Here is a 12,516-nt window from a genome sequence, read left to right as displayed (position 1 = left end):
AAAAATTTAAATAAAAATGATTTTTTTGAAAAATATTTTTTTCTCTGGTTAATCCAAACAAGTCCCTATTTCATTAGTTTCATGTTTAATAGGACTCTTAACTTGAAAAAAAAAAAAAAAGATGTAGTGAGTTTTAAGCTTTTATTTTTGTCTTGATAATACTTTTTATCCTTTTTTTTAATAAATAAATGTGTTAGACTTGGAATTGAAAATTTTAAAATTTATGAAAAGCTTTTAAAGCATACTACACACATATCTTAAAAGTATTTAGGCTTTATTTGATAACTATTTTATTTGTAAAAATTAAGTATATAAATATATATATTTTTTGTTATATGCTTACTGGTTATGTTATTAAAAGGATCAATTTCCTTTATTGTCCTTAAGTTTGAATAATAGGAGTGTTTGGTCATTGAGTTTCTAAAATTATAGTCATTGAATTTTTATGTATAACTGATGTAGATGATATGTTAATGATGGGCACAAATAAAAGTGTCATTGATTCCACTAAAAGAATGTTGAAATCTAACTATGATATGAATGATCTTGGTTTTGTTGATGTTATCATTGGAATTTGAATAACAAGAAATCCAAATGGATACATACCTTCTCAATCAATATATAGAGAAAGTGTTGAGAAAATTTGATCATTTTGAAGTAAGTCGGCTGTTATTTCATTTGATTCAAAATTATAAGTTGAAGATAAACAACGATGAAGATGTTGGAATGTAAACAACGATGAAGATGTTGGAATGTAAACAACGATGAAGATGTTGGAATGTACCATGGTACAGAAATAAATGAGTTTCGTGACATACTTTTGTAGAACTTCCTCAAAACTTGAATTCAGATCTTCTCTACTATCCTCTTGGTGCTCTAGATTGAGTAGAGGGACACAAAATAAGCCTGAATTAAAGGAATTCAAAAATAAACCTGAATTAAGGGAATTCAGAGACAAGCTCACATCTGCAACCCAAATGAAGAACACTTTTCTTCTCTCGATTTTTTCTGAAAAATTTGATCGGTTGCATTACCTCAAGATCACTCTAATCTCTTCAATATATTGCAAACACTCATGCAAAGAGATTAGCTGCATGAGATGTAGCTCATACTTGGAGTTAATGAAGCTTGAGAAATGGGTTGTTGGTGAGCTACTTGAAAGAAGTAATAGAAAATGCCAATTTTTCATTTTTTTGATTTTTCATTCGTTTTTAATTTTTCAAATATTAATTTCATAAATCAATTTTTTAATAAAATTGAAAATATTATTAATTTTACAAAATTAATTTCATAAATTAATTTTCATTATTAATTTTACGAAATTAATTTTTTTAATAAAATCAATAAATATTTAAATAATTCTAATTAATTTTATATCAAATATTAAATTAACTTTTACACAATTCCATCTTTAAATATTTAAATCATATTAAAATATTATTTCTCCAATTTCATTTAATTCTAATTTGAACACTTCAAATTAACTTATCACGCGACTCTAGAGCTAATTCATTTACGAGCTAGTAGGGGGACCCGCGGACTTACAGATCATGAGCTCCAACGATCCGAGATTAATCTGCTAAATACATTAAACCGATCTAACCCCTATTTGTTAACTAATGAGTGATTCCACTAAAGCCCATAGCTAAATTCCCCTCACTATATTATGTCCACTCGATATAACCATGATTAGTAAATTAACCCTTCACAGGTTGTTCGTAATAACGGTTGGGTCGAATCTCTATTTTACCCCAAAATTATCTCTTGTTCCTTAAGTCCCACTGATCCCCTAATGAATAATTGATTTGTGATCTAATCAACAAATCGAATCCCTCTCGGGTCAATGAGAGAGTGAGGCCTCTTGTTCGAGACCAAAACTAGCACTTGAAGGAACAACCTCTCTACCAATCCTAATTGGGTAGGAGTGAATTCCATCTTGTCATCGCTTTGAAATAGTCAGTAAACAACGTTATAAAGTAAGAGTGATTAGTTTCATGGTCCGATCTTGTACAAAACTCATTTGCACAAGACACCCACATCCTTAGGATCACTTTGTTTGTAGATGTAACATCCTGATTTTTTTAGAAAAAATTAAGTTAATTATCTCAAATTGTTGAGTTTTAGTTTCCTAATCTTTGGAATTTGGAAACACATTGTTACAGTTGAAGAAGTTTTATTGGTTAATGTGGATTCTTCGAGTATGAGTTTTAAATTAATTGAAAAAGATAATTGAATTATTTGTATAAGAAATTTTGAGTTTTTGTGAAATTTGAAAGGGAAAAGGGAAAATTGTGGTTTTAAGATTTTACCTCTTTAATTTTGGAAGTTGGATCCAAAATTTAAATAAAGAATTAGGAAAAGATAATTGGTTTATTTGGAAGTAATTCAATCAAGTACTTAAAAAGATTTGTAAATTTGGATTCAAGTTAATTTGAAAAGTTAGAATTTAATTTTGGGATTTAGAACTTTTGGAAAGAAGTGATTTAAAGTTGGTGAATTTATTTTTAGGTTTATTTAATTAATTGGAGAAGAGGTGAAAGATTTGAGTTTGATATGACATATTTATTAAGGAGAGAAAATATATATATATATATATATATATATATATATATATAATATTATTTATGTATTTATGTGGTGGATAATTAAACAGAAAAGAAATATGGAATTTTCAAACCCCCACTTTCTCACTTTCTCTCTGGTTTAGACAAACTTCAGCTGCCGCACCGCCAACGTCCACATCCTTTCCTCCGTCAAGTTGCAACCGCGTCGCTCCGACCTTCACGTCGTCGGATTTGCTCGCTGTTGGTCCTCCTCTCTTCCAGTTGTTATCCTCTGTTGAACGCTATCGTGAGGTTCGTAGTTTTGGGATAAGATCTAAATGATTTTTATGGTTTTGTTGAGGATCTTGAATACCCAATAAATAACGTGTTTAATTATTATTTCAATCGTGATTTTGAGGTTGAATTTGAAAGTTTGAAAGAGTTTAAAAGGTCGTTAGTATGCTATCAAGCAGAGTTAAGGTGATTTCGGTAAGAATTTTGGTAAGATTTAAGGCTTTGTGACTTGTTCAGTTCGAATGTAATTTATACAATTAAGTTATTAAGTTTTGTTGCTGATTTTGGCGTGATTAAATGCTTAGGTGTGAACCTAAAGGTTAAATTTTATTTTGGTTTATGTACTAGAATTTAAATCAAAGATTGTGGAGATTAGAAGGGGTTAGTTGCTCAAATATTTGGCTCGATTAAGGATTCAAGAATTTCACAAAGATCCAATTGCTTTTTGGTTCAACCTAATATCAAAGTAAGTAATCTTACTACTGGAATTGCCCACGGGCTAGACACTAGATATATGCCAGCATGATAGATGAAAATTATGACAAAATGATAGCATGATAGATGTATAGTATGACCGATCTATGTTCTTGTATAAGAATTTGAAAGATTTATTTGTGCATGTAGATACTTGCATGCTAGTAAGAGGTGATACTTGACTCACTGAGGTTGTATTTGATATGAGGATATTGAGGCATATATGCATGTTGTATAGCTATGATGTTGAGGTGTATATGTATGATATGAAACCATATTGCGATAATTGTGATATTGAGCCTATGATAGTGTGTTTATCGATTAGTTAAATGCCCACTAGGTATTGTGTTTCCTTCGGGATTCACCAGATTGTGTTTCCTTCGGGATTCACCAGATATTGTGTTTCCTTCGGGATTCACCAGATATTGTGTTTCCTTTGGGATTCACTAGATTGTGTTTCCTTCGGGATTCATCAGGAGTTGTGGGCATACTTAACTACAGTAGGATAAAAACCAGTTTTTCATGTATGTATGTATCCCATGATGATTAGAGCCCTTTTTATGTTCCACCAGAGGTAGGCATCTAGAGGACATAGATGCCTAGCCCAATCCTAGTAATGGGGTTACTTACTGAGTATTTTATACTCACCTTTTCTCATGTTTATGTTTCAGGTAAGAGTAGGGACGCATCGGCGAATGACAAGCGGAATCCGTGATCTAGCCACTGAGACTAGTTTTATGCCTCTACTTATGAAATTTAGATTTCCTTCCATGTTTTGCATAACTTTTAGTTTTGATATTTGAAACCTACTATTAAGAATTATTTTCAGACTTATATATTAACAATTATGATTTATGGGTACCCTATTGTTGTTTTTAATATTTGTATTTAATAGACTTTTGAATTTACCTTATTTATTTAGCATTTATTTCACCATAAAAGGGTATCGTTTTAAGTACCATGCATGCATGTATTAGTAACGGTCTAACTTAAGTCCTAGGAGGTTGAGTTGTTACAGTTGGTATCAGAGCCCATGTTTTGGATTATGTAGATTGACTTACTATGTAAGTCTAGATTGTCCTTATGGCTTATGAACGGATTTCTCGTCATCGCCAGGTATGCTCCTTCATTACATGTTTTATGGAAATTGTGTTTGAAAGCCTTCATGTCTAAGCTTTATGTAATGAATGATTATCATTGCTAGTTTAATGACCTGAAAGGAGTTAATATAAGATCACTATTACTTTTTGTATTATGGAAGGAACAAAGGATCACAATAAGGCCATTTGGCTTTAGTTAATTCATGGAATAACTAATAGAAACAGACATACTTTTGTGTTCATAGATATTAAAACTTTGTAGAACTATGAAGTGTTATGAACTTATAATGAGAAAGAAAGTAAAGGATATATTTGTCTAAACCATCAAATAAGGTAGGCGAGTTGGAAATTTGTTGAGGAATAGTATTATGTGTTGCATTGATGGAATAAAAATTGGTGATGCTACAAGAAATTTTGTCACAAAGCACACAATCCTAAGTACGGGATTTAAGTTGCTTTATAAGATATGTAAGAGGCGAGGAAGAGACGGTGGTTTATTTAGAGATTACTAGATATTGAGGTCAAAGCGTTTCAAGAGAAATTTTGAAAGAATTGATAGGTCATAATCAATTTAATGGTGTCAAAGTTGATGGATTGAGTAAGGTATGGTGTTTTGGTTCTTCATGTAATGCATCTAAAAGGAAGAAGAATTACTAGTTGGAACATAAAGCATAGTATAAGGAATTCCTTACGAGATTTAAGTGAAATAAATTGGTCAAGGAAGATAAGATGGTTGAAATTATAATTGGTATAAAATGGGAGAAAATACGTTGTTGGAACAAATTGTTGATCTCAAAGTACTTTGACTTTACCTATGTCTTATTGCGATGAAGAGACTTAAGTTTAATTAGCTATACTAAGATGAAAGATGAGAATTTAGAGTTTAAAGGCAATGTTAACTTGTGGAAAGTACCCTAATAAAAGTATGAAGATTGAAGTTGAATTGTAGGTTATAAAAGGGTTGGAAATGATCACATATTTCGGTATAGAGAGTATGTTTCACTTGGAAATTGAAAAAGAGAACCTTTAACTTATTGATCTTAACGAAGATAAGTGGGAGGAAAATAAAATCATTTAATGAAGGTTTTATTATTTTAATAGGATAAAGGAAATTAATATTTTGAGGTCAAGGGCTAAGTTGGTTTGGCTTTCTAAGTTAAGAGCTCTTTGGTTGTGAGCATTTGAGATCGACTTCAATTGGTTTTCTTTCGAAAATTTGGAGATGTTATATGAAAGGAGGTATAGAACTTTATGGACAATTGAAGTTTGAAATACTATTCACTTGGATCGATGAAGCAACTCGAAATCGAGAAGATGAGGTGAGGATTAAGTATTAAAAGCTCTTCGAGATTTGAACTTTCGAGGACGAAAGTTCTAAAGGTGGGAAGAATGTAACATCCCGATTTTTTTTTAGGAAAATTTAAGTTAATTATCTCAAATTGTTGAGTTTTAGTTTCCTAATCTTTGGAATTTGGAAACAAATTGTTACAGTTGAAGAAGTTTTATTGGTTAATGTGGATTCTTTAAGTATGAGTTTTAAATTAATTGGAAAAGATAATTGAATTATTTGTATAAGAAATTTTGAGTTTTTGTGAAATTTGAAAGGGAAAAGGGAAAATTGTGGTTTTAAGATTTTACCCTCTTTAATTTTGGAAGTTGGATCCAAAATTTAATTAAAGAATTAGGAAAAGATAATTGGTTTATTTGGAAGTAATTCAATCAAGTACTTAAAAAGATTTGTAAATTTGGATTCAAGTTAATTTGAAAAGTTAGAATTTAATTTTGGGATTTAAAATTTTTGGAAAGAAGTGATTTAAAGTTGGTGAATTTATTTTTAGGTTTATTTAATTAATTGGAGAAGAGGTGAAAGATTTGAGTTTGATATAACATATTTATTAAGGAAAGAATATATATATATATATATAAGGGTTTTGAAATTTAAGAAAAGAAAAGGAAAGAATATATATGGGTTTGGAATTTAAGAAAAGGAAAGGAGATAATATATATATATATATATATATATATATATATATATTATTTATGTATTTATGTGGTGGATAATTAAAAAGAAAAGAAATATGGAATTTTCAAACCCCCACTTTCTCACTTTCTCTCTGGTTTAGACGAACTTCGGCTGCCGCACCGCCGACGTCCACATCCTTTCCTTCATCAAGTTGCAACCGCGTCGCTCCGACCTTCACGTCGTCGAATTTGCTCGCTGTTGGTCCTCCTCTCTTCCAGTCGTTATCCTCTGTTGAACGCTATCGTGAGGTTCGTAGTTTTGGGATAAGATCTAAATGATTTTCATGGTTTTGTTGAGGATCTTAAATACTCAATAAATAACGTGTTTAATTATCATTTCAATTGTGATTTTGGAGGTTGAATTTGAAAGTTTGAAGGAGTTTAAAAGGTCGTTAGCGTGCTTTCAACCAGAGTTAAGGTGATTTCGGCAAGAATTTTTGTAAGATTTGGGGCTTTGTGACTTGTTCAGTTCGAATGTAATTTATACGAATTAAGTTATTAAGTTTTGTTGTTGATTTTGGTGTAATTAAACGCTTAGGTGTGAATCTAAAGGTTAAATTTTATTTTGGTTTATGTACTAGGATTTAATTCAAAGATTGTGGAGATTAGAAGGGGTTAGTTGCTCAAATATTTGGCTTGATTAAGGATTCAAGAATTTCACAAAGATTCAATTGTTTTTTGGTTCAACCTAATATCAAAGTAAGTAATCTTACTACTGGAATTGCCCATGGGCTAGACACTAGGTATATGTTAGCATGATAGATGAAAATTATGACAGAACGGTAGTATGATAGATGGATAGTATAGTATGACCGATATATGTTCTTGTATGAGAATCTAAAAGATTTATTTGTGCACATAGATACTTGCATGCTAGTAAGAGGTGATACTTGACTCACTGAGATTGTATTTGATATGAGGATATTGAGGCATATATGCATGTTGTATAGCTATGATGTTGAGGTGTATATGTATGTTATGAAACCATATTGTGATAATTGTGATATTGAGGATATGATAGTGTCTTTATTGATTAGTTAGATGTCCACTAGATATTGTGTTTCCTTGGGGATTCACCAGATATTGTGTTTCCTTGGGGGTTCACCAGATATTGTGTTTCGTTCGGGATTCACCAGGGATTGTGTTACCTTCGAGATTCACCAGGGGTTATGTGTTTCCTTCAAGATTTACCAGGGGTTGTGTTTCCTTCGGGATTCACCAAATATTGTGTTTCCTTCGGGATTCACCAGGGATTATGTTTCCTTCGAGATTCACCAAGGGTTGTGTGTTTCCTTCGGGATTCACCAGAGGTTGTGTTTCCTTCGGTATTCACTAGGGGTTGTGAGCATACTTAACTACTGTAGGATAGAAACCAGTTTTCATGTATGTATGTGTCCCATGAGGACTAGAGCAGTTTTTATGTTTCACCAGAGGTAGGCATCTAGAGGACATAGATGCATAGCCCGACCTCAGTAGAAGGGTTACTTGTTGAGTATTTTATACTCACCATTTCTCATGTTTATGTTTCAGGTAAGAGTAGGGACGCATCGGCGAATGACAAGTGGAATCTGTGATCAAGTCACTGGGACCAGTTTTATGCTTCCGCTCATGAGACTTAGATTTCCTTCCATATTTTGCTTAACTTTCAGTTTTGATATTTGAAACCTACTATTAAGAATTGTTTTCAGACTTATTTATTAACAATTATGATTTATGGGTACTCTATTGTTTTTTTTAATATTTGCATTTAATAAAGGACTTTTGAACTTACCTTATTTATTTAGAATTTATTTCACCATAAAAGGGTGTCATTTTAAGTTTCATGCATGCATGTATTTAGTAACGACCTAACTTAAGTCCTAGGGGGTCGGGTTGTTACAGTAGCATTTTACAATTCTTTGTAACGACTACAGAGAGGCCGCATCCAATATGTTACCAGAATAAGACACCTAACCTTATTTATATACTATAGATCATTTTGACTATTTACTCGAACCTGATCCACTTGTATGTTTCCACATAAAGTTCAAGTATTCATATAATAGTCAAGAGACTTTAGTTTATTAGATTTCTAAAAAACAAAATATTCAATAACAACTTATTGAATTTTCAGAATAAGTTCGATTGTTTACAAACCACGAGTTTTAGGATATAAAACCCAACAAACTCCCACTTGGACTAAAACTCCAGTGGTAAATTATGTATCCGATATATAAGACTAAGTTTCCAAGTTTTATAGAGAAATACAATAAACCAGGGCATCCCATACCTATGGTTTTACCATTCGATATCCAATACCTGATATTTCTCCCACTTGCCCTAGGTTATTTAGCTGGTATTCGTAGTCTTACTAAGTGATTCTCAAACACTTTAGCTGATAGAATCATTGTAAGCATATGAGTATACAACAGGCTTTTATTAAACTATATGGGGAATGCATCTAATTCTCAATAATGATCAGGAAGCACACTTTCCTCCCACTACATTGAGATACTCTCAACTCTTTGATTAAGATGCGTCTGACCTGTCTTAACAACTCTTGTTACCAATCAGATCTAAAAATCTTTAAACTTACTATACTTTGATCTTAGCCATTTTAAATATCTGAATATTTGCAAATAGCTTTTAACAATTTGATTCTTAACAGAAGTTGCTATGAGATAGAACAAACATATTTTCTAAAAACGAACATTTCATCCAAAACAAAAATATGTACCATATGTTCATTACAAGACTTACAAAAGCAGGTAATATCATCTTCAGCAGCAACTTCTCCCACTAGTCAAGTTGAGTAAGCGGTCTTCAGGAACTAAGTTGCCTGTTTAGCTCTCTCAACTTTCTTCTTAGCAACATATTTAGGGCAATTTCTCTTCCAATGCTCTTCTTCGTTGCAATGGAAACATTTCCCTTTCTCTGCAGCAGTTTTCTTGCTTTTCTTGCCAGTAGGCTTCTTCTTCTTTTTCCCTTTATCTTTCTTCGATGGAATAATCTTACTCTACGAAGAGGAGGCAACATCAGGCTTGGGGGATGTTCTTCTCTTTTCAGTAGAAGCAACATTTACTTCTGATTCTATACCCTTTGTTCTCAACATAGTCTGGAAAGCCTGTAGCTCATTCAGCAGAGTAGTCAAGTTGTATTCAATTTTATTCATCAATGCATTGGTATAGAATTGCAGAAAACTCTTCAAAAAAGATTCTAGAATAAAACTAACTTGATTTCTCTCATCCATAACAACGCTGTTTACTTCTGCCACATTAAAATGAACTATCATGTCCAAGACATGTTCACGAACTGTGGTCCCCTCTTTCATGTGGCTATTATAAACGTATTTGATAGCATCGTGCCTCAGGGTGAAGGACGGTTGTCCAAACATCCCTCATAGAGATTCCATAATCTCTTTGGTATTACTCATATTCTCATGTTTTTTGGCTAAAACGTCAAACAAACTGGCAAGAATATAAGCACGGGCTTTATCATTTGCCCTGATCCATCTATCAAATGCTTCTCGTTCAGTTCGGTTGGAATTAGAGCTAGGAATGGGAGCACATTCCTCTATTAAGACAAATCGCAAATCATCTATCGTGAGTATCGTGTTCAAATTCGATTTCCAGGTTACGTAGTTATCTCCAATGAGTTTGTCCGATGCCAACAATTATATAATTGAACTCGTCATTCTGAAATTATAAACAAATTCTATAAGTGAATTGCTTTTAAATCCAATTACGTTTTAGCAAAGTGATAATGTACCCATAATCATTATTTTTGCAATGATACTCAAGTGATTTAGAACAAATGCTAACGAGGGGCAATCAAGAATTCCTTCGCAAAAGCAAGACAATTCTTGACCAAATATTAACTCCAGAATAACTCATATTCCGATAATCATTTAGTTATCGTTTTTGGTAAAGATCTTTACTAACACTTAGTAATTCTTGTAAGTGTAGACCCGCCATTTTCAGATCTTACAGAACAGTATGAGTATGCCTCTGAAATAGAAGACTATACCCAATACGAAACTATAAGACCCTATTCATTTTACTAAAGCCTGGGTTATTCCGAATCCTATGTTACAACCATCCGTGGGGATCGCCGTGGTTAATGACTAGCTAGTGCCGCCTAAAAACAACAACAGACGCAACATAGAAATCTCACAGTTCAGACTAATGGAGGAGACCGTAGGACAATGTGACATATTTCCTTCACCCACTTACTATGAACGACTTCCCTCATTCACCTTGTTAACGACTCATGCAAACACTTTCCGAATGCAACAGTCGAGGTAAAATCGACACGAAGCCGAGCATGGTTCTCACGGTGTAAACTCTTGAGGACGTGAGAGCTAATAACTTTTATTCTCCCACTAAAGTGTTCTAAATGTTTGGGTAAATTTATACTTAGGTTCTTTTCGACTAATAAAAATAACCCTAAGTCTAGGTGGTTTATCCATGTATAACACTTATAAATGGATTTAAACCTATGATTTCTAAGTGATAAACCGTTTTTATTACCTCACACAACTCACGAATGCTCATAAAACCGGTTACCAATGCTCAATTATTCGGTCATAGTCCCCAGGTAGGAGGTGTTCCATAGATCATCAACTTAAGTACCCCAGCCTTCTGTAGGATTATATAATGATTGAGTTTGTAACCCTAGTTTTACAAGTTTAACGACCTATTTTAACTATTAAAACAAGTGGTTAACCTAAGTGAGCATGGAACTGTTCTTTGTTATGGATTTTAAACGTCTAACCCAATTTTATAACAACTTACAAAATTTTAGACATGCTAAGCATCCACAACATGCAACAAAGGGATTCAATATCGAATATAACTATTATATTAAATAAAAGAAATCCTAACATGCATACTATATATTATAACTTTTACAACATACTATCAATGCATATAACATGCTTCCTATCGTGGGATTTTAAATCTACATAGCATACTGTATGCACATACAAGATTTATTTAATTATAACATACATCAAATGCATAAATAATTAAACACTAACTGATATGGCTTTAGTTTTGGCATAAACAAGCAAACAAAAAACTAATTATTACAAAATTGCTTCTGAACCGCTTTCGGACCGCTCAAACCACTCCAAAACGAACTCAAGTAGCTTGAATCGGACCCGAACCGTCTGAACCGGACTAGCCAAACACCATTTGAGACCAAACCAGACCGAACCCCAAGAGAACCGGTCGAATCGGCAGCTCTCACTCATGTTTAAAATCTCGCCAACGCTCATTGTTTAGCAATGACGACCATCGCATGCGTTTGCATGATCGTTTAGTGTTTGCATGATCATTTAGCAACTATTGCATAGCTCTTGATCAAGGTATACGATCATGTAGTGTTGGCCTTTTATCGCATAGTGTCATCATCTAGTGCCGGAGGATGCTACACGATCGCTTAGTGTCCAACACTATCGTGTAGCTCCATCGTTTAGCACGGGCAATTTCTACACGATCGCTCAGCGCCATCGTATAACACCTCAACTTGATCGTTAAGCATGCACACAAGGTAAGCGATCGCTTAGTGCTATCACATGGCTTTTGACACATCGCCCAACTGTAGCACATAAGTAAGCGATCGCGTAGTGCACGATCGTCTAGCGCACAACACCTCAACAATCAACACCCAAAGCAATAAGATCACTTAGCTTTTCTTCACATCGTCTATCACATGAAGCTAAACGATCGTTTAGCTACTGAAGCTCAATGACGATATAAACAAAGGCTAAAAATCTGGAATATGCAACTTGGCCTCTTCGCTTGTTTCTTCAAATTACAACTTAATTTCAACTCTAATGACTTCAAATAAATTACAGACTCTTGGGAACACACATAAGCTCATCAAGCAAGAGGCAATTAAAATTTAAATGAGAAATCAAAGAGAAATTAAATGCCAAAACTCAAACAACCATATTAGTACAACAATTTCATATTTCTCATATAAAACACCCACCAAACCAAAATTAAACCAAATTGAATGCTTATAAGATGCTCTGATACCAACTGTTGAAACGTACCATTGTGTAGCGGAAGAGACTATGATCTATAAGCACTCTAATT

At 33.1% G+C, this 12,516-nt stretch overlaps 1 long non-coding RNA gene across 1 annotated transcript; it reads left to right on the top strand.

Moving 5' to 3' along the window:
* Positions 1-2,668: 2,668 nt before the first annotated feature.
* LOC150035822 (uncharacterized) lies at positions 2,669-4,164 on the top strand. The gene is made up of 2 exons (XR_016529890.1): positions 2,669-3,303; positions 3,983-4,164. It is a non-coding gene; the product is annotated as an uncharacterized LOC150035822 (long non-coding RNA).
* Positions 4,165-12,516: the final 8,352 nt, after the last annotated feature.

This window comes from Benincasa hispida, chromosome 5, assembly GCF_027475165.1.
Source record: "Benincasa hispida cultivar pf3 chromosome 5, pf3_genome.v1.1, whole genome shotgun sequence".
In the NCBI taxonomy this organism is placed as follows: domain Eukaryota; kingdom Viridiplantae; phylum Streptophyta; class Magnoliopsida; order Cucurbitales; family Cucurbitaceae; genus Benincasa; species Benincasa hispida.
The sequence above is the reverse complement of the archived record's forward strand: the minus strand, read 5'-3'. Positions and strand labels throughout refer to the sequence as shown.